This window comes from Embiotoca jacksoni, unplaced genomic scaffold (assembly GCF_022577435.1).
Source record: "Embiotoca jacksoni isolate LCO1_2020_lvr unplaced genomic scaffold, fEmbJac1.0.p SCAF_13, whole genome shotgun sequence".
NCBI lineage: Eukaryota > Metazoa > Chordata > Actinopteri > Embiotocidae > Embiotoca > Embiotoca jacksoni.
The window spans coordinates 10867633-10888376 of NW_027185263.1; the positions used below are offsets into that span (position 1 = coordinate 10867633).

At 39.0% G+C, this 20744-nt stretch overlaps 1 protein-coding gene across 6 annotated transcripts in view; it reads right to left on the reverse strand.

Moving 5' to 3' along the window:
* The window catches only part of nrxn2a (neurexin 2a), a 116314-nt gene that overhangs the window by 35326 nt on the left and 60244 nt on the right, over window positions 1-20744 (reverse strand). The gene's annotated exons all lie outside the window — the stretch shown is intronic.

Below are 20744 nucleotides of genomic sequence, written 5' to 3' on the forward strand. Positions count from 1 at the left end.
GCCTAGTAGTGACAATGCTAATGGCGAAGCAGTAATGATTCGGAGTGTGTTGGGACATCAGTAGGGACACCGAAAATGTACTTATTATATTTCATCACAGTACATTGTCTCTCAGTCTGATGTCTGGGTCTAGGCTGCTAATAGATTATTGACAGTCAGGGCATAAGAGGACTTGCTCTCTCCTGTTTGTGTGTGTGCGTGTGTGTGCGTGTGAGCGAGTGAGATACTGCCTTTACTCTATCCTGGCTCATAGCTGGTAACTAGCCTTTACTATTCTGAGCCACTCTGCAGTGATGAGGAGAGACATTATCGTGCCATTGCATGACTTGGTCCTTTATTGCCTTTTCGCGGGCAGCAAACTCGGTGCACAACCTTTGGTTAATTGTTTTACTTGGACTTATCTGGACACCTTTGAATACAGAAACGTAATCACCACTGTGGGCATGCGTTTCACACTAGCTGTAGCTAAGATTTGGTAATATTGTTTCTTAAAAATTGGCACCAGAGAGAGAGTCTTGCACTTCCCACAACAAGGGCCCGCCGGGCCTACAACACCCCCACAAGGTTGGGGGAAGGTTGCCCACAAGGCCCACCTTCGTAAAGACTCGGCTGGTAACAAATGTTTCTGCAAGTTGTTTACAACGTCTGTGACGAGGCAAAGCTCCTGATTTTGAGTTTTTTTTCTTTTTTTCTTTTTGCAACAAAACGACGAATGCAAACTTGGCTGTTATCACCCATCTAGTTCGTTGATCCAATGTTCAGACTGGGCAGACTGCACTTACCAGTAGCCTAGAAGGTTACATGTATTTCATAGCAAGCACAAGAATTTGCCCGTCTGTTGCTTTGGCAACCAGAGCCAAAGCAGCCAGAAACTCATATATGATGTCAGCATGGGTATTTCATTATTCAAACCAATTAAGATCAATAATGTCTGTTTAGCTATGCTTCACACACACTAATGATTGTGATGGGTATGTATACCTCCTTCACGCCTTACGGTTTTGATTTGCAGCTATCTTATGTATCTTGATTTGATTCTTAAATGTTTTAAACCTGCATGTTTAATTAAGAATGAATATAATTTCTACCAATCACTTACACCTATTTAATTAGGTTGCTTTATTCTCAATAAGTATAAAGGAAGAGGGCATACTAGGAAATGTGAGGGGAGGGGCCTAAGAAAAATATATGCATCTGGGCCGATCACAGTTCTTACTCTAAGCAAGAGATTGATGTTTTTTTGCACAAACAATACTAACACAACAGAACCATAAAACTCTGATTACAGCCTATGCCTAAATAGCCTATTTGCATTGTTGTTCTGTAGCTTACAGATGTGTGTATATATCTTAATTTTTTTTAGAGCTGTAATAATAATAATAATATATATATATATATATATATATACACAGCTCTAAAAAAAAATAATTAAGAGAGCACTTCAAAATGATCAGTTTCTCTGGTTTTACTATTTATTGGTATGTGTGAGTAAAATGAAATTTTGTTTTATTCTATAAACTACTGACAACATTTCTCCCAAATTTTAAATACAAATATTGTCATTTAGAGCATTTATTTGCAGACAATGACAACTCGTCAAAATAACAAGAATGATGTAGTGTTTTCAGATCTCGAATAGTGCAAAGAAAACAAGTTCATATTCATTTTTAAACAACACAATACTAATGTTTTAACTTAGGAAGAGTTCAGAAATCAATATTTGGTGTAATAACCTTGATTTACAATCACGGCTTTCATGTGTCTTGGCGTGCTCTCCACCTCTTTCACATTGCTGTTGGGTGACTTTATGCCACTCCTGGCGCAAAAATTCAAGCAGCTCGCCTTTGTTTGATGGCTAGCGACCATCCATCTTCCTCTTGATCACATTCCAGAGGTTTTCAATGGGATTCAGGTCTGGAGATTGGGCTGGCCATGACAGGGTTATGATCTGGTGGTCCTTCATCCACACCTTCACTGACCTGGCTGTGTGGCATGGAGCATTGTCCTGCTGGGAAAAACACTCCTCAGAGTTGGGGAACATTGTCAGAGCAGAAGGAAGCAAGCTGTCTTCCAGGACAACTTTGCACTTTGCTTGATTCATGTGTCCTTCACAAAGACAAATCTGCCCGATTCCAGCCTTGCTGAAGCACCCCCAGATCATCACCGATCCTCCGCCAAATTTCACAGTAGATGCGAGACACTGCGGCATGTAGGCCTCTCCAGGTCTCCGTCTAACCATTAGACGACCAGGTGTTGGGCAAAGCTGAAAATTGGACTCATCAGAGAAGATGACCTTACTCCAGTCCTCTATGGTCCAATCTTTATGTTCTTTTGCAAACCTCAGCCTGGCTCTTCTTTGCTTCTCGTTGATGAAGGGCTTTTTTCTAGTTTTGCACGACTTCAGCCCCGAGGAGCCTGTTTCTAACCGTCCTCGCCGTGCACTTCACCCCAGCTGCCGTTTGCCGTTCTTTTTGGAGGTCACTTGATGTCATCCTATGGCTGTTGAGTGACATTCGAATGAGTTGGCGGTCATCCCGGTTTATTTAATATGGATATATTCATCGGTATTTAATACATAGTGGTGAAGCAGATGCAGCCATTCTGTCAAAAGTTTTTGACTACACAACTACTTTTCAATGGGAACCTATGAAAAAAAAACATTTGTCTGTGACTCCATGACGGTCAGCACTCCCCCAAGAGGAAGTGTGAAGAGGAAGTGTGGAGGGGATGTGAACAAAGGCTTGTTAAACCACTAATGAAACGCACCTCTAGTGTCTCCGTGTGTCTCTCTCCATGGTGCTAAAACTTCGAAAGCCAATCTGCCTTCGCATCAGTCTGGGACTGGAGTTCGACAGCATTTTATTGATTCCAGTTCCAACTCCATGTAGGTTTTTTTTTTTAGAGACCAGTTATTAGACAAGCACCATGACGTTGACACTAGAATAAAATACTGTAATTAACTGTCGAGCCTAAACCACTGACATTGTGAAGGGCTTTCACCACATCATCACAGAACTGCCTTTTTCCTCTCGCTGCGAGGACCAAAACAACATTTGCTCCCCACTGGAGGGCTTTGCTGCAGAAGCTCAACCGAAATCACCACGGTGAAAATATCATTGCTCTTGTATCCACGATTAAATAAATCCCTGATATTTTGCAAGTAGGGTTTACCAAAAATAAGGGTTATCCCCAACCTGTTGGTGGTGAGGAAATGTGAACAATAAATCTCTCTAATAATAATCCCTTACAACATTAATGATTGGTAGGTAGCCCTCTTACCATAACCTACCAAACACCTGGCAAAAATCTCGAAGGAAGCTTTGATGCAAACCAAACATTGTAATATTAAAAACAATGTCATAGGATTGTGCAGCCTTGGCAGAGGTACATGTATGTACTGCATGTTTAACCTGTATTCCTGTCCTGCCCTGGTCATTTGCTGATTGAAAAACAATGTCTGTTTATTTTGGATGGGGAGCGTGTGAGCTTAATCCTCATCCCTGATGAACCAACTCTCCAAACAAGTCATCAAAAGTATTTCAGGCGTTGAAGAATTCATGTCATAGGCATGATTTTGTTTGTTTTCAAAGCACATAATACAGAAAGCATCTAGCATGGTTATATATTTACTTTATAATGTGATTGGCCACTTTAAAGTAAAATCAGACGCGTTTTACGTCAAAACGTCTTTTTGCAAGTTCTATTACTACATTAGGTAGATAAAAGATACACGACAATCCTTCAGGCATCAAACAGCAGCATCACCATGTGCTTTGTTATTAATGATGGAATTTCAAAGGACATTCTTTCACCCAGATGTCTAAACGCTTGTTATCCAAACAGCCCCTCCTACCTTGTTAAACAGGCATCAAGTGCATTTATTGAATAGATTCCCTAATTGTGGACCCTACAATGGGTGAACATGCAAAAATATATATGCATCTTACTGAAAAATAAGCGTTGGATGTGGCTGAAGTTATAATCAAACACAAGCTAATCTTTTTATCACCTGACCTAGCAAAAGTCTATTTTAAATTCTAAATGTTAAATATTGTATCACTGCCCAAACAGCGATGGTGCTTACTGTGTATTGAAAACATATTGTACTGACAATCAAATCAGGTGAGAAATGAATACATCCATGTGTCTTGAATACATCTCTATCTGCATTACAATCACATCTGAGGAGGAATGTGTAAGGGAGAGCAGCTTACTTGGCTACAGGAAGAAATCTTAGCAGATCTTTTTATTATTCATTGAACATAGAAGAAAGTGAGTGAACAATCTATCAAAATGAATTGGGAGCAAAAAAAAAAAAAAAAAAGTAAGTGCTGAGCATGCAGAGAGTGGTGCTTTGTTGTACAATGACCGGCCTGTGAGCCAGGAATAGAGAGGAGGTGACAAAGAGAAGGGGCAGATAGGGGGAAATAAAGAGGCAGAGAATGGAGAGTTTGTTAGAGTGTGAGAAAGAGATGCAGGTACAGAGAGATCATTCATTTGCAAGGTATATACAGGATCTCGGCTGCAAAGCCTGGTTTCTGAGACCACATTTCATCCAGCTCACATGCAGTATTACTCTGTTAAAAGTTAACTAACTTGTGACTTGCAGACACAGTTGGTAGGTTTGCACTAATGCACATTTCATGCTGCAGTACAAACTGATTGTAGATGACGGACAAACACTAACTAACAGGAAACAGATTTTCTACTATACTATACTATATTTTCTACTATACTATGAAGGGTGTGACCACGTATTCTTTTTGGTCTTTTTGTTGCAGTAATAGTGAGAAGAAATTACAATAAATACTTATTCTAGGCCAAATTGTCTCACAGTATGTTTGGATTCGTTTACATAAATATAATTACTTGAAAACGTATTGTAATTTGAAATAAGAAATTCATTTTTAAATCAATTGGCATGTAAGTGTATAGTGTGTAAAGACAATACTGTATACTTACAAACAGCATCACTTTTGAAACTATAATTTTTAAGGAATCTCGAAGGTGGTTGTTACCTTGTTAGTCAAAGTGAAGCCACAAAACTTGACATGCACGTCAAAAATCACTGCATTCGTGACATCGGCTATGACTATCACTGTTAGACAGAACGTTAAAGCTGTCTGAGTGCCTTCTTATACCCCGTTTCCATAAACTAATCTGCTGAATGCCAATTTGAAATGGCTCGTGAGTTTTAATAGGTTACACAAGTGGGCTGGGGCAAGTGAGGGATTTGTACATGAGCTTTTATCAGGCGACTGAGGCAGCTCCAGCAGCTGAACACAGTAGCCAGCTGCTCTGGCTGAGGGGAGAAGACGACAGTTGTGACCTCAAGTACAGAAATCCATCTTGCATGGAAGTATATCAAGAGTGACGTATGGTCTGCTGTTCGTAGTGTGCCAAGCACAGTCCCTTTGCATCAACTGGCATGTGAGGCAGGTTTTTTTGCTCGAGCCGATATGTGTTGATCCAAGGTGACACACCAGGATAAACACCTTTTATAATATATAAATATACCGTCGGTGTGTAGTTATAATGACATTTTTCATAGTACAAGTGGCATAACTACAGGGCAATGGAGAGAAGTGTTATACTGTTTAACCATCTCATCCAGTATTTTAGAATTTAAGTATGAATTTTACATTAACCAGCGAAGTATGTGAACTCATAGAACTACATTTATATCCAGGATACTATCATATCTCAGAGCTGAGTGCCACATAGCAGAGACCCTCTATTAACTCCATACTCTTCTCATTAATGGTTCTGAGTTTATGGTTATACGTTTATGACACAACTAACACTTTTCAACTGGGCAAAACACTATGACACACAACACCTTGTGGCACATACACCATTTGTTGCACTAGTACTTGTGCACTTACAAAATGACACTGCCGAACGGCATGCTGGGTACACTAACTAGCCCAGGGAGCATAGCAGTCTGTTAACCGCTGCGAGAGGCCTCAGTGCTACAGTACATAGAAAAGACTTCTGGAAAATGAAGAAAGAGAGATCCACTAGAAGAACCTGTGCCCAAGAGGGGAGCTCCTTCTGCGGTTTGGAGGGTTTTGGGTTTTAAAAAAGTCCAAAAGACTTTACACTTTTTATAGAGCCACTGTTGTTACAAGCGATGGTGACACTAGTAATGTTAGTCTGTGTTGGAATAGCAAGAGCGATTATGGTCGTTGGATTCGAGGCAGTTATCCAGTAGCGCCAATGAAACAATGAAGCTTGGACATTGCTTTAAGGAGGATTTCTCGAGGCACTATATATGCCAGGAAAAGCAAGAGGTGGAGCGACGTAAAGAACGCGATAAAAATCACCCTGTACAAGAACATGGTCCCACTACAGACAGTTAAAAAAATAAGTTCAGGCCATTGATTAAAACACTCAAGAGATATGTACTGTGTAGTTAGCAGTCACTGAGCTCCAGTTCGTTCCATATAAAGACAAGCTATGTTACACTTTTATGCCACAAGAGGGAGTTTACTATTAAGTAAGCACATCTTTAAGGTGAACATAAAGGCACATATAGTGGAGCTAAGTGAAAGGCTGGATGTGTTGCAATGTCTGGGTCTTTTGCAGAATGTCGAGGAAGAAAATAACGATTGACAGTGTTTATTCAAGTGTGTGATATATACATGATGACATTGATATATTATCATATTCATGTGCTGGTAGAATAAGCCACTGGAAATCTTTGCAAAGGCCCAGACATGGAAAAAATGTACCATAACATGAAATCGCCTACATCTTGAAAACATAGTGATAAAAAAAATGTGTTCGTACTGCCAAGCAGTAGATAAAAGGGACTGTAATACTGCTATAATATATTTGTCCACTACAAACATAGCTACAAACTGCTATTTGCTGAATATTCATATATACAACCCCATATGCATGCTGGTTTCTGTTAGATTCAACTTGATCCTTGTTAATTTTGTAGTTTTGTGTAAGTTGACTTCTTCCTGATAACATTACATAATTTTGCAGTTTCAATGCATCTGTAAACTGAGCACACGTAGTGTGATTTTAAAGACCTTCAAATCCTCTCGTGTTGCTTTAAAGCTCTGCAAATGTGAATGTTTTCTACCTCCTGTTATGATAAATGGCATTTAATCTGACGATCACGCCTCGACCAGCGCTGGTTATTGTTGAGGTGAAGACCGAAGTACAACATAATCTGATCTAAACGACGAGGATGTTAATTTGTACCCAGTTGTCACCGAGGAGTTTGAAATTATTTGATGTAGTGGATTCTCAAACCAAAGTGTAGACTCAGTCTTGCCAAACGGTGGCGCAGACAACCACAACGGCGTGGCCGCATGACAGGCACTCTCCTCCTAAATTCTTCATTACAGCGGGTTATAATTTTATCGAGCATCACGCAGAGTGCGAGCTTGACTTTGCGAGAGGAACAGCTAGTGAATGATGTATAAGTGAGTGTGTCTGAGTGTTAGAGAGAGTGACAGAAAAACAGAAACGAAGCCAGAGAGAGGCAAACTCTGCCTCTGAAGGCCTCTGTGTGTGTGTGTGTGTGTGTGTGTGTGTGTGTGTGTGTCTCGCCTTTATGATGTAAACTGAATGTAACCTTTCTCCTCTCACACAGCCCCTGCATTAGGGACTAGGAAGCCCCGGCCTCCCCCTGGGAGCCGGCATAGACTAGCATTCATCTGAGTCTCAGCTGCTGCGTGGTCTGGGTGTCAAGTGAAACCCACCATATTCCCATGGAGAGCAGGGCACAGAGGGACTGTCAGAGCAGGGTGGGGACTGACCACTTGGTAATCAAGTCTTGCATAATGTTAGTCCCAAAATTGGATCGTGCTTTAGAGACACTATGCTGAATATCATGCTGGAGAATGGGAGTGTGAACAGAGGCACGAGCTGCCAGTGGAACAATTTATACTTTACGTTGTATCTCTACACACCCACTGCACTCATTGTGCGCAGAAGTACCAAACCTCTTGCTGAGCCTCTCACTCCACTTTTACACTGTTTATTGCCATAATTATATGTGCCCTTGGTTACTTCACCTGCTGGCTTATTATGATTGCTGTTACTTCTTTGGTTAGTGACAAAGCAATTTTGAAATAGCATTCTTTTAAAAAATTGCCTTTATATGAATATTATTTCAAAATAGCCTCTTTAACAAATTGCCTGTTATTATAAAAATAAACTCTCCTCTCTAATGCAAATGGATCCTCTTGGATTTGTCTGTCTGTTGGAGCTGCAGATGCAGCCTTCTGCCCGGCTCTTATCTTGTTATTGTGGAGTCTAAAACTGCCTTTGGCTTTTTAAATCGGTCATCACACCAAGGCTTTTTCAGGCAGATATACAGCGTTCCTGACGGCTCTTTAAAGTGAATCTTTCAGCTTTATTGTTTGGTTATAATACTACAATAGAGGCTTTGGCCTCAGTCTACCTCTGACATGCAGCTGGGAGAATGTACGCATTTCTGTTTGTTGAGGAAAAGCAGTTCCCTATTATTTAAGACTTTTGCCCGACCAAAATATTACGCATGAATGCATTATCGGACAAATTGAAAGAGATAGAGAGACTGACATAGATACCTATAATGCAACATTTATGACCAGTGCTAAAAAGAGCACGTGCTCAGCAGACCAAGCAGTCTCACCAAGACTTACTGTAACTGAGTAATCAAGTTTTACATTATTGATTTGCATAATCTCTGCTAGGAAATGGTAAATATTGCTTTTCAACCACAAGGACATATTTTCTGAGGCATCTCTCAGATGATAGCCTAAATTGTGAAGCCTGGTTATGAACTTGGTTTTGCTTGCATATTTTTTATTATATAAATTACAAAATTAATCTTCAAGGCGGCAAGCTCCTTCACTTTATTTTCTGAACTGCACTCCAGTTACATTTCTGTCGCTTCTGCAAATTTAACATAGTTTCTTTTCAATTTAATACATACTTACAATCACTTAGAATGTTTCACAAATATTATCAGACTTTGTAGAGAAGGTCAATTATACTTTTATATCATAATTTGATTATGATCATTGCTTTCACTTCCACAATTGCAGAGCGCTGTTCCCTGCAACCCATTTAAAATCACAGTACTGGTGGTTTTACATGTTTTAATCCATTTGGGGGGGGAGGGACAGTGAGGGAGCAGCTCCCTGTGTTTCAGTGCACAAGCGCTACCAGGTAATTGGCAAAGCTCTATCATAAAATAAGTCTTTTCTGCTTGAAGGAGCTGTTGAGGATGTTGACAATAAGTCAGTTTCCACAACAGAATAGAGTCAGTTACTTCTAACAAAGCAGGCATTTAATAGTGTGTGAAGATGATACTCAAATCACAGGCACAAAATAAGCCTTTAGTGAGTGCATTCACTCAATGTGTGTCGGTTTCATGGCAATAAAACATCTGCCTGGTAAAAATGAATTCCCTAAGGTGAATAATTTTACTGTTATTGAATAAACTTTATGTAAGGCAAATGATACCAGGCAGAGGATTGATTTACTCTAGCAATCAAGTTTATATTTGATTTACAGGCTGCACACTAATACTGCAATTAGGTTATCCCAATGACTGCCCAGGTTGAATGTTTCTACCGGATTTTGAGAGTCTACACGTCTATAATAATAATAATAATAAGAATCCTATATTATTTTTTAATCATTTGAGGACAGACTAATTGCTTGTAGTGACAGGGTATATTAGGTAATAACATAGATTGTATATAAAAGTGAGGCCAAAGCGGAAGTGCCTCAAAGTGCGAATTGAAACGAGGGCCGCTAGGGGTTGGCTCCAAAAAGGCCCTGGCTCCATAGACTCCCATTCAACATCTCTCATGAAATACAAAGTCAATAATTTTTTTCCAAAAATAAAAATGCTGTTATTCACTTAAGTTAGGTTAAGTTAGGTCAGGTAGTTACTTTATTAATCCCCAAGGGGACATTTTTTCGTTATAGCAGCATACAGGAAAGCAATAAAATAATAATAAAAAGCAATAAAATAACAGTGAAAAAAATAAATATATATATATAATGCACAGTATATACAGTACATATTTTTTTTATATATAAACAACCAAGAAACACAGACAACAGTGTTATTGTTGTGTGAGGTGAGTTATTGTACAGTCTTATTGCAGTGGGCAGGAATGATCTCCTGTATCTGTCCTTGTGACAGCGGAGCTGGAGGAATCTTTTGGAGAAAGTGCTCCGCTGTCCCTGCAGCAGGTGGTGGAGAGGGTGGTCAGGATTATCCAGTGTGGATAATAGTTACTTCTTCTTATTAGTTTTTCTGTCGATCAATCTGAAAATAATCTCGGCAATAATTAGAAATTAGGCCTAAAAAAACTATGTTGGGGGTGTGTCTGTTTTGATTGACACGCCTGATGTGCAGTCGGGTTTCTGCTGTAAGTAGGTGTGCGTAATGTCCTCGGCGACCGAGTCGGATGCAGAAGATGTACTATTTACTGTATTACATGTGTTTGGCCTACACAGACAGAGTTTAGATATACCATACTGTAAAAATGTCCAGAGAGTTAATATCACACACGCACTAGAAAAGGATGCCGGCAAAAGCCATCATAACTCATAAAAGGTATGACAGTACAACTCGCACACTGTAGAAGAATGGCCTCCGATGTTGTGGAACTCAAACAATGGCTGCAGAGTGATGCTAGATTGCCTCCTGCAACTTCCAATCTCAGACACTGTAAGTGTGGTTTGAAGTCCTTGGTGGACAGAGTGAGTAAAGTGTGTATTATAGCGGTTTAGATATTTCTCCTAACTGTGTTAGTCAGTGTGACATTGGCAGAAGATTGAACTCCCTCTCCGGCAGTCAGTGTTTGCAGGGTGAGTCATAAGAGACCATGACTAATCATGAAATAACCTGTCGCATATCTGAGTGAAACTGGCAGTGTGGCTTGTATTTTCCAATCTGTTAAACATAGCTTAGCACATCCTCTGTCTGTTTGCATTCTAATGAGCTATCAGCTTGCATTAAATTATCCTGATCCGTGACACTTTACTCAAAGGTTGCAGGAGGTCAGGGAGGCAATGTCTAGCTTGTCTCACTTTAAGTAATGAGCAGTTTTATTTGTGAAGAAAGAATTACTGATTGTTGATGATGTGGATTCTTGAGGTTAATGAGAGCATTAAGACACTGGGTACTTAACACTGCAAACAGTGGAGTGTTTTAATGCACTTCACTCTGAAAATAATAACACAAAGACTATGGGCACACAGGCTGTTATGTGTAATCTCATTATAATGAAGACCGAACTATTAAAGTCCCACTTCTTTGCTCTTACATAGTCTATATGATGGCACTAGATAAAAAAAAAAGTCGGGAAATCCCCAAATTTCACCATGAACGCAAATTGTTGTTAAGATATTTCAGACTACACTGAAGTACTGGGTCAGCTGGCCAACACGCAGATATTCCTATCCCATTAGTCACAACACTAAAGTGGCTGAAAAACACGTGCTACATGTACTTACCAAAAAAGGGGATGCAGAAGGTAAACTTCTTTTAATTACGGTTTAAAAATCTTGTGACATAAGAGTAATTATACATTGAGGATAATAATATGGCATTGTATTACTTTTGAGGAATAGAATAATTCCTAAATAGGAAATGTAGACATCATGTGGGAAGACACATAAATCTTTGTTGGTAACTGCCGTTTGGTCTCAATAAATGTGTTGTTGATGCACCTATTTTGGACAGATTGTTAGAGGCATTTGAAATAAATTGTCTGAAGTTCATTGAAATATAAAAAGGTTTTTTTTTTTTGTTTTTTTTTTTCCAAAAGCTAACTGGCTGAAAAACAGTTCAGCAAATACAAACCAAAAATACTAAAGCTGGTTTCCCTTCTGGCTAGTGATAAAACATTTGTTTCTCGGGATAAAGCTGGATATCTAATGTTTACAAATTATGCACCCTTGAATCAAATGACTCATTGTTACATGAAAGAGTTACTAGTACTATGGATCCCACTATGAATCAACACCTCTTTTTGCAGCTTTACGCAGCCATCACCTGCTTTTAGCAGCTCTGCAAAGCATCAAATATCACTAAATAAAGCTTTTACCCCCTAGGAAGGAAAAAAATAAAAATCCACTTACAATAATACAGTGGCTGAAATCTTGGATAGGACTCTACTGTAGTGCCTTGCTGCCGTTTAACATTGCCTTAAAAGTATAAGTAAAGTATGAAAGCATGGTGGGAAAAAACACAATAAAAGTATTTTAATGTAACATGAAACATTCCTCAAGTTACTCAAGAGGAATACTAATGTTCTAAAATGCACACAACATGAGTATTTCAAGTATTCCCAGCTTAACAGAAATCCACTCAGTTTCCTGTTTAGAATAATTGATGGGCAGCAGTAGTTGAGAATATTGCCCTCTGAACAACAAACAACACTGGGAAGTGTGAAGACTGCAATCACACAGTGGTGTTCACAGCAAGAGCGATTTTGTGAGTGCTCTATTAGTAATGGCGAGAAAAGGCTTTATTTGTATCTCTAATAGTTTCACAAAGGTTTTTAGAAGGAGAATTGTGTATTTCCTCCTGTCGTAACATTGTGTGATGTTAATGGGGCTAAAAGTAGAAACAGAAACTTGATGACTGCGGCGTCCCATTGACACAGTTAGTGGCAGTGTTTTAAATCTCACCACAAACGTTCCGAGCTGCCGCAGAGAGAAAGCTAATACATGCGTGGACAGAGAGAGAGAATGGTTCCAATGACACTGAATGAGCTGGTGGAAAATTTGCCTTTTATAGGTAAAGTGACATCTTTCAAAAAATACAAATAAAACCTTGACTATTATTATAACTATTAGTACTCAAAGAAGCCAAATATTTAAATGAAACAATTGATTTCTGTTTATAATTTCTTGTTTAATGTTCTTTATAGTGATTACCACATCATACCATTAATTAACTAGCTACTGAATTTACACTTGCCAAGCAGGAGTAAAACTCATTTAATAAATTCATAAACGGGAAGGAAGAAAAATGATTTTAGGACAACTTTAAGAAACATTTCCCTGGTTGTTAATTTATTTAGGAAATGAACAGATGTCAGGTGACATGATGTAAATGTAATGCCTGTTTTAGAATGTGACTTGGATTAATTAGTCATTTTACATTTCAACTGACTTTTGAAGGAGACAAATTCTCAAATGGATGAGAACTAATTTGTTGACATTGTGCCCGTTTGGCATTCTGTTACGTACCAACCACAAATACTAGTAAATTCGATGGTTTCATTTGAGTAGATTGGTGGAAGCGAGCTATTTCAGTAATCCCTAACTCTTATTTTGTGCCCTACCAAAGCTATTCTTCAAAAATAATTGGGTCATATGAGCTAAAATCTCCTATTGTGTCTACTCAAATTCGTATGTGCTCAGTTGGTGGAACAGTATCACCAGTTTTCTTTACGCATGCAAGCTTATTAAACAGCATGAGTCATTGTGTCACTGTGAGTTTCAAAATGGTGTCCTTTCAAATGTTGCTGAAAGAAGTAAAAATGTAATCGGGTCTGATCACTGATAGCCTTCCTGAAAACTGCTCACTTTGTGGTGAATTGGAAATGACAGATTGGCTATTAATCATTCTTACGTGCTTTTGGTCGCTGCATAATAATTTCAATGACATAATGCTGCCCTTGAGAGAAAAACCTTTGAAGTACAACGCACAAGACAACAAAGATGCTCTTTAATGTGAGAAACTACAAGGAGAGAAGCCAAAAAAAGTCAAAGGGGGCATTCTTCCCTCAGGTCCTTGACTTCTTTTCACATCTATGTAAATGTCAAAAGTTTTTCACTGGTGCCTAAGAAGCTGAAAAGCTGTAAAAATGCTGTGAGTGGTAAGACATTGACCTGTGATGTATTTCACTGGAGGACGAATTTGCACAGTTTTTATTTTGGCAAAGATTTGCGACGATTTAAGCAAATGCTTTTTGTAAATCACAGGTTAACTTTTATGGCCCTGTAAGAGCTGGCAGTCAATTACACTATGTTCAAGCTTTTCTAACTCCATGATGTAGCTGTGGGGAGCTGTGCCAGCAGTCTTGGGCTCAGGGTTTCCATATGACTCACACAGAGTGGAGATTTGGCAGAGATGATCATTTATGGGATACTCTGCGTCTAAGTTTAACAAAGCTGACAAAAACCAGGTGGCTGGTGATGAAAAAAACCAAAGAGCCGACATCTGCAAAACGGTACTTGAGAATTCAACATTTTTATATGGATAAATTAATTAAATCAATTTATGAGAAAATGAGGTGTTCCTAAATTTCCATTCACTCCATTCGATCCATCCATCCATCTGAAGCCTGATCCCGACATGCACTGTGCAGTAAATCTCATGAAATCCATTAATTTATTCTTATCGATGGATGACTCCAGAATTTACAATTTAAGTTTAAATCTACATAATGACGACACATTTTATTATTTTTAATTAATTTAGTCGATGATTCTAAAATCCTAGTGTACATTATGGGTAGGACATGCATTTGAATAGTCATAAAAAAAAAAATTTGAATAGTTTGTGTAACAACCGCCTCGTCCTATTTCCCTCGTTTCCCTGGCAACATGACAGCAATGAATTACTACTGCCAGAGTGTGGCAGTAATGTACCTTAAAGCTTTTTGCCAACCACCATTAAACATCAAAAGGAGGAGAAGAAGAACATGTTACTACCAGGCTCCGGTAAAATGTGAGATGAGATACTACAGTGGAAACATGTAGAGATGACAAGAACTGTCGAAAAGTTCTGTGTGGAGCTGCCAGGTAGAGCTCGTATATCGTTAGCCTACCTCAGCTATGCAGGGCCATTTGAGAGTAAAGCGCCGTGCAGACGGTCCATCCACAGACCAACAATCAATGGCAATTTTTCTTATTCGATGAAGTAAATCACATGGTCAATGTGTAGCGTAAACAACAGCCCGCATCTCAAAAATGATGCCTCGCATCAGCTTTGTCAAATGCAAAGGTTTCAAAGTTTGATAGCATTACTTTAGCCCGAGTTTACATTGTGAGTGTGTCTCACTTCCTTTGTGTGCGCGCGCGCACGCGTGTGTGTGTGTGTGTGTGTGTGTGTGTGTGTGTGTGTGTGTGTGTGTGTGTGTGTGTGCGGGCTCCAAAGATTTGGAAAGTAATTGATGGAGTCTGCTACACCAACCAGTCTGAAGACATATTGCTGTTAAAAAAAAACTTCGCGAGTGCAATTTTCACTGAGTCTGAGGTTGTTCGTCGCTTCCGCAGGAGGAAGAGTCCTTGCATGTTTTGGTTTGCAAAGCTAAAAGCAGAACCAGCTAATGCAGATGGTCACACTCTGCAGTCATCCATGTGTTCATAAGGTGAAGTAAGCAGCCAACAGGAAAACCTTGTACAAGCAGAACTCTGCCCTACAGAAGATACAGCCTTTTCATAGTAATAATACCTCTTTATAGACTGTGTTAAGTGGTTGAGAGCTTAGGTATTATTTATTTCTATATGTGGTGGGTAAGTGAAGGATGTTGTAAGGTATCATTATCTAATAATAAGATAGCAGTAGGGTGAACTCGATTCGGGCTCGACTGACTAATGAATGACTGAAAGACCTTCTTTCATGAACTCCTGCATTCAAGCACTGGAGTCAAATAGACAATGCCTATCTTCTCCAACATGTAATATAACCATTAATTTTGACTTGCACAAGCTGTACTGGACTTGCGCAGTCTGCTGAATGTGTCGGTCTTAAAACGCTTCTCGCAGAGTAGACGAAAAGGCTCAGAGGTCAAGTTTCTTATAGACACGTATGCTTGGTCATAAGACTTAAAATGGTCCAGAATCGGTAGTATCTCACAAGTCTGTGCCTGGTAGGTCACCGTGTCATGAACAGCAGTATGTTTTCTTGAGCCTCTGTCCCGGGGCGCGAGATTAAGTCTGAACCTCTATCCTGGATTATCCTTGTGGCCTTTGGGACACACTCATAATCGTGAATGACTCCACCTGAAATGAAGGTCAAAGGGAAAATAGGATTTGATTGAGCACTTCAACTTCCAGTTTTGTGACACTTTATCGTCCAGTACAACGGAGTACATTCCCTTTTTTTTTTTTTTTTTTTCTACACTTCACACATACACGAGTGTTTTAGAGATAAATCTACAGAAAGATTATTTCCAAAAATGTACAACAGGTAAATTAGCTTTAATGGTTTCTTATAAACTACAGTTTGCTTCATCTTGCAGCTGTACATACAGTCTGAATTCAGTCGACAGAAAGCTCCAATGTTGCGTCTACCAGTTTTTAATTTTTCCTATGAATACAACTTCACCCATCTCTTTTGAGGAAATAGAAAACCACTATATTTTTGACACAAATAAAATGAAAGCTAGATATACTGTAGTACTTGCTAGCTGGCGTATGCAATATAAAAAGAAAGACAGCTGCTGTGTAGTGCAGTGCTACTGTACCTTGCCTGCACGCCTGTGGGCTACAGGCTCAATTTACAGTCTGCCTTACTTCCATGGGAATTAAAGAATACAAAGGAAACATGGACTTACGAGTGAACGTCGAAAGAGGGTTCCACTCTGCAGATAGAGTTGACGTGTGCGAGCCCTGCGGTCACGTAAAGTTTAGTCAGGTGGAATTTCATGTGTTTGTTCCGTGTGCGGAGCTTATTGTGTGTCAAATGACACGTCTGGGATGGGGTGGGACGACATCGATGACGATTGAAGGAAGAAACGTCATGCCACATATAGTTAAAAATCAGCGGTTGCCCATTGTGGCTTTTAAGAGCGTATTGTTAACGCCATGTCATAGGAAGTCGAATATTTGTCACGACGGTTGTCACTTAATTGAAATGATTTCTCTGCGCTTGCTATGACAAAAATAATGGTGGTATTTGCTTATGATTAGTTAGAAATATGCACATGGTCAAACAGATTGCACTTTTTCAAGCTGTCTCGTGCTCTCTCTCTCTCTCACACACACACTCTGTCTCTTGTCACACACACACACACACACACACACACACACACACACACACAAGCCTGTAATGAATATGCCAAAACAATCATCTGTAACTGCAGAGGTTAACCAATAATTACACACTCCATATGTTAATTGAGCACAGAACATCATTCTGGGTTATTTTGGTGATGAAACAATGACCTGGAGGTAATTAGCACAGATGTTTATAGCAGACTTGGTAAATTGCTTTCTGTATATCAATATCAATGTACTGAGGCACAAACCGACTGAGGAATATTAGTGGTTTGACAAGTTTCTGCTCTTCTTCTTCTGGGACTGTTTTCTGTCAAATAATGAAAACAATCCGATCAGCAAAGCGCTCCTTTCTTATTAATGCTGGTTTCTTGCTGACCTTCTGGGCTGCTGCACAGATGCAGAAGAAGTCAAAGGTGGGGAGAAGTAGATTTGTTCGGCTTTAATGTTGGCGAGATAAACCAAGCAGCAGATATTGTGGCTCGGATGAGACGGGCTTCACCAACTAATACTGATGGTTGCAAAATATTGTCCGGCCTACGTATTTGTTTGTGTTTTCACATTACAGTCACATTTCCATTTGTGTTAATGACTTCGATGATGGCTCAATGTGACGCTGGAGGCTTGTTATTTTCTCCGAGTTGGACTGATGTATTGGTTTGACCTTTGATATTGGCCAGACATGCCATTTACCACCCGCATGATTGAGCGTCCTTTCTGAACACCGCTAGATGAAAACCAAAAAGAATACAATGAAATTGTTTGTTTGTTGAAAATGTTATTTTGCTGTAATCTTAGACGTGTCTCTCTCAGGGCCATATAGGAATACATTTCTGGTGGAAATAGTGCTTGAACACAGCACATTTGTGTTGTATAGAATTTTGAAGTATTTACTAACTCTTTTCCAAATATCAAAACACTCTGACTGAACCATATTGATGCATCATTAAGATCAACAAATGACTGTATTCAATATAATTCACAGCCAGATCTTGCCTCAGTCCCAGGCAAACCATATATATTGCTGTAAGTATATTCTTGCCTGCAACTGCGGAAACCGACAATGGCTGTTTTTGCTAATATTTTTTTAATGCCATGATCTCGACATAACAAACTAAGTATTTAGCTCATTGTCTCGTGAATTCATCTTGCTATCACGAGAAAACGAAAAGCTAATATCTGCTTGATTTGTAGAGGTTGAGTCCTGAAATTAAGTACACTTTTGACAAAGTTTACTTTTCTTTTTTGTATATCCATTTCAATCAAATTAGTTCTACTTCACTATTTCAGAGGGAACTATTGTAGCCTACTTAGAAGTGTCCCTTTACAAATTCAGGATCGACACAAAACGTTTGAGATAAAGTGTGATTCACTGTTAACAGTGTACACTAACATGCTGCTTACACATGCAGCAGCTACAATTATCGTACAGATTGTATTATAGAATATCACGAGTAAAGGTCATTTTTCTGCATTAAGTGCTTCAACTTTTGACACTTTTAAGTACATTTAGCTTAGTTTGGCTTCCTTATGCTATTGCTCATAGCATCAGTTTTATTTGCTGTGATCAGTCTGGGAACCCCGTTTGAATTCATGTTTACACTGCCACTCTGAAGCGGGGCCAATAGGTGACCAGTGAAGGGAGGCTTACTATGATGAAATTAAAGTCAAGCATTTTTTTTCAACATAACGCTGCAGCAATGGTATATTTCATGTGGTGGTCGGTCAGTGCTGATTGGTCAAAGGCTTCTCCAATAGATCTCTACACCCAGTCAGATGCAATGACTACAAAAGATTCCTGGTTGAGAGTGCATTTAAGTCTGATGACACCAGGGCACATTTTGCTGATTGTCAGTAACAACAACATTATTTTAATCTCAGAGAGCCTAAATACTTCCTCCATCACTGTTGATATGTAAACATAAATTATCTTGAGAAATCTGACTTTTGTTTTCTCATGATATCAAGATAAATTAACCTGTCATCACTGGAAAGTGACCTTTGTTTTCTTCTGATAGCAAAATCATTAACTTGTTATCTGGTGATTGGAAGCATGGCTGTTCCCGGCCTCCATATGCAACACTTTGTGAGCGGTGTGAAGGTTTAGCCGTAGGCAGCCATTCCAGCTTAGATGATGTGATGTGCATGACTAACTGCAATTACAAAAAATATAGAAATTCAACTAGAGATGTTTCTTTAAGATATTGGGAGGAGTTTTATGGTGCGTCCTTTGAACTTGTGATTGGAGCTAAACAACTGCATACAAACATGTAATCTCACATGACTGGAATCCCTTTCAAGGTTAATAAAGAACAACAGCATTTTTTTTTGTTGCTTATATAAGAGGACAAGCTGCTGGAAATCTGTTTGCTTTGACAAAACACAGCTGGCCATGACTATTAACTGTGTGGAGAAGACAGGAACAAAAACAAAATAACAGCTCTACTATTCTCAGTGATCAAAAGTGAACACAAAAGGGTCAGTTTTAAAAGACATTGAAGTGATTTAGAAATCAACGCACTGAAGCTATATACATTGGAAAATACATAAAATGTGCCTTCCTACGTCATATGATGAAGTTCCAATTCACAATTTTTGTTTAAAAAAAGGAATTATTGAAGCCTGTTCAAATGAAATGCCCAGTTTCTACTGGCAAATTAAGAAAGACCAACATGTTTAGTTGTAAATTTAAAGTCCCAACAATTAAATGCGCTTTGGCAGTTATTTACATGGACTAAATTGTATTATTTGAAATGAAGTCCTTAATTTATGACCTGAATTTAGTAATTCACAACCAGGTCAGCTCTCCTGCTTCATCCAGTAATTTTTCCTATTTGTGATGCAGAAAGTAAAAAGTCGCATGAACACCAAAACATACATTTTCCTCTAGTGCAGTCTTGGAACGAAAAGGGGATGTAATGGCTAAAGACTACAGAGGACCAACTATGGATTTTCAGGTTAGATCAATAGGTTATGCCAGCAAGCACATTTGGCCGCGTGTTAGTTTGTAACACTGGAAACAAGCTGATTAATGAGACGACTTGTTGAAACTAGTGGAGGAGGAGAGCAGCTTTTCCAAATCAAGGAAAAGCAGAACATCTACTCGACAAAGTTGACTTAGTGTATTAACTTGCTGAAGTATTTACTTTGACTGGTACATTGATTGCAGTTTTGAGTAACAGACTATCATCAATGATGAGGCGTGTTTACCAACATCTTTTTCCTGCAAGCATGACTTTCTTCCACTCACTGCCATCAGTAAATTACCCTCCAATAGCCCCCCTGCAGAGTTTTTAGAGTCTAATGTCCTTTTCTCTCTTAAAACAATCTTGCATAGCAGCACATTTCAATAATGATTACCACAAAGGCACGATTCTTGTCTTTATTCTAAATGACTTTGCAGCAAATGAAGCTTAACTCACCATGACTGGACCAATAAGGCTAATGTTAATCTGCTATTATAAGAATGAAAGGCTGCTGGTAAAAGTCAGATCTGTCATATTGGACATCGGGAGCTCTTTAGAGCAGAAGCAGGAATCAGACTATATGTTTTTGAAATGTGGGGCTATCTCATTGTTATATGTTATGTATTCGAGCAGAATCGATTTGTTAGGTTACAAATACATTACATTATCATGCATTCAAGGGCAGGCACAATACTTTAAAAAAAATTGTTTAATTTTTGTGAGTACCAGATGACACTCAAACTAACAATCTCTGCCATGTTTTAGAGAAAAACTATGGTAAAACTCAGACTA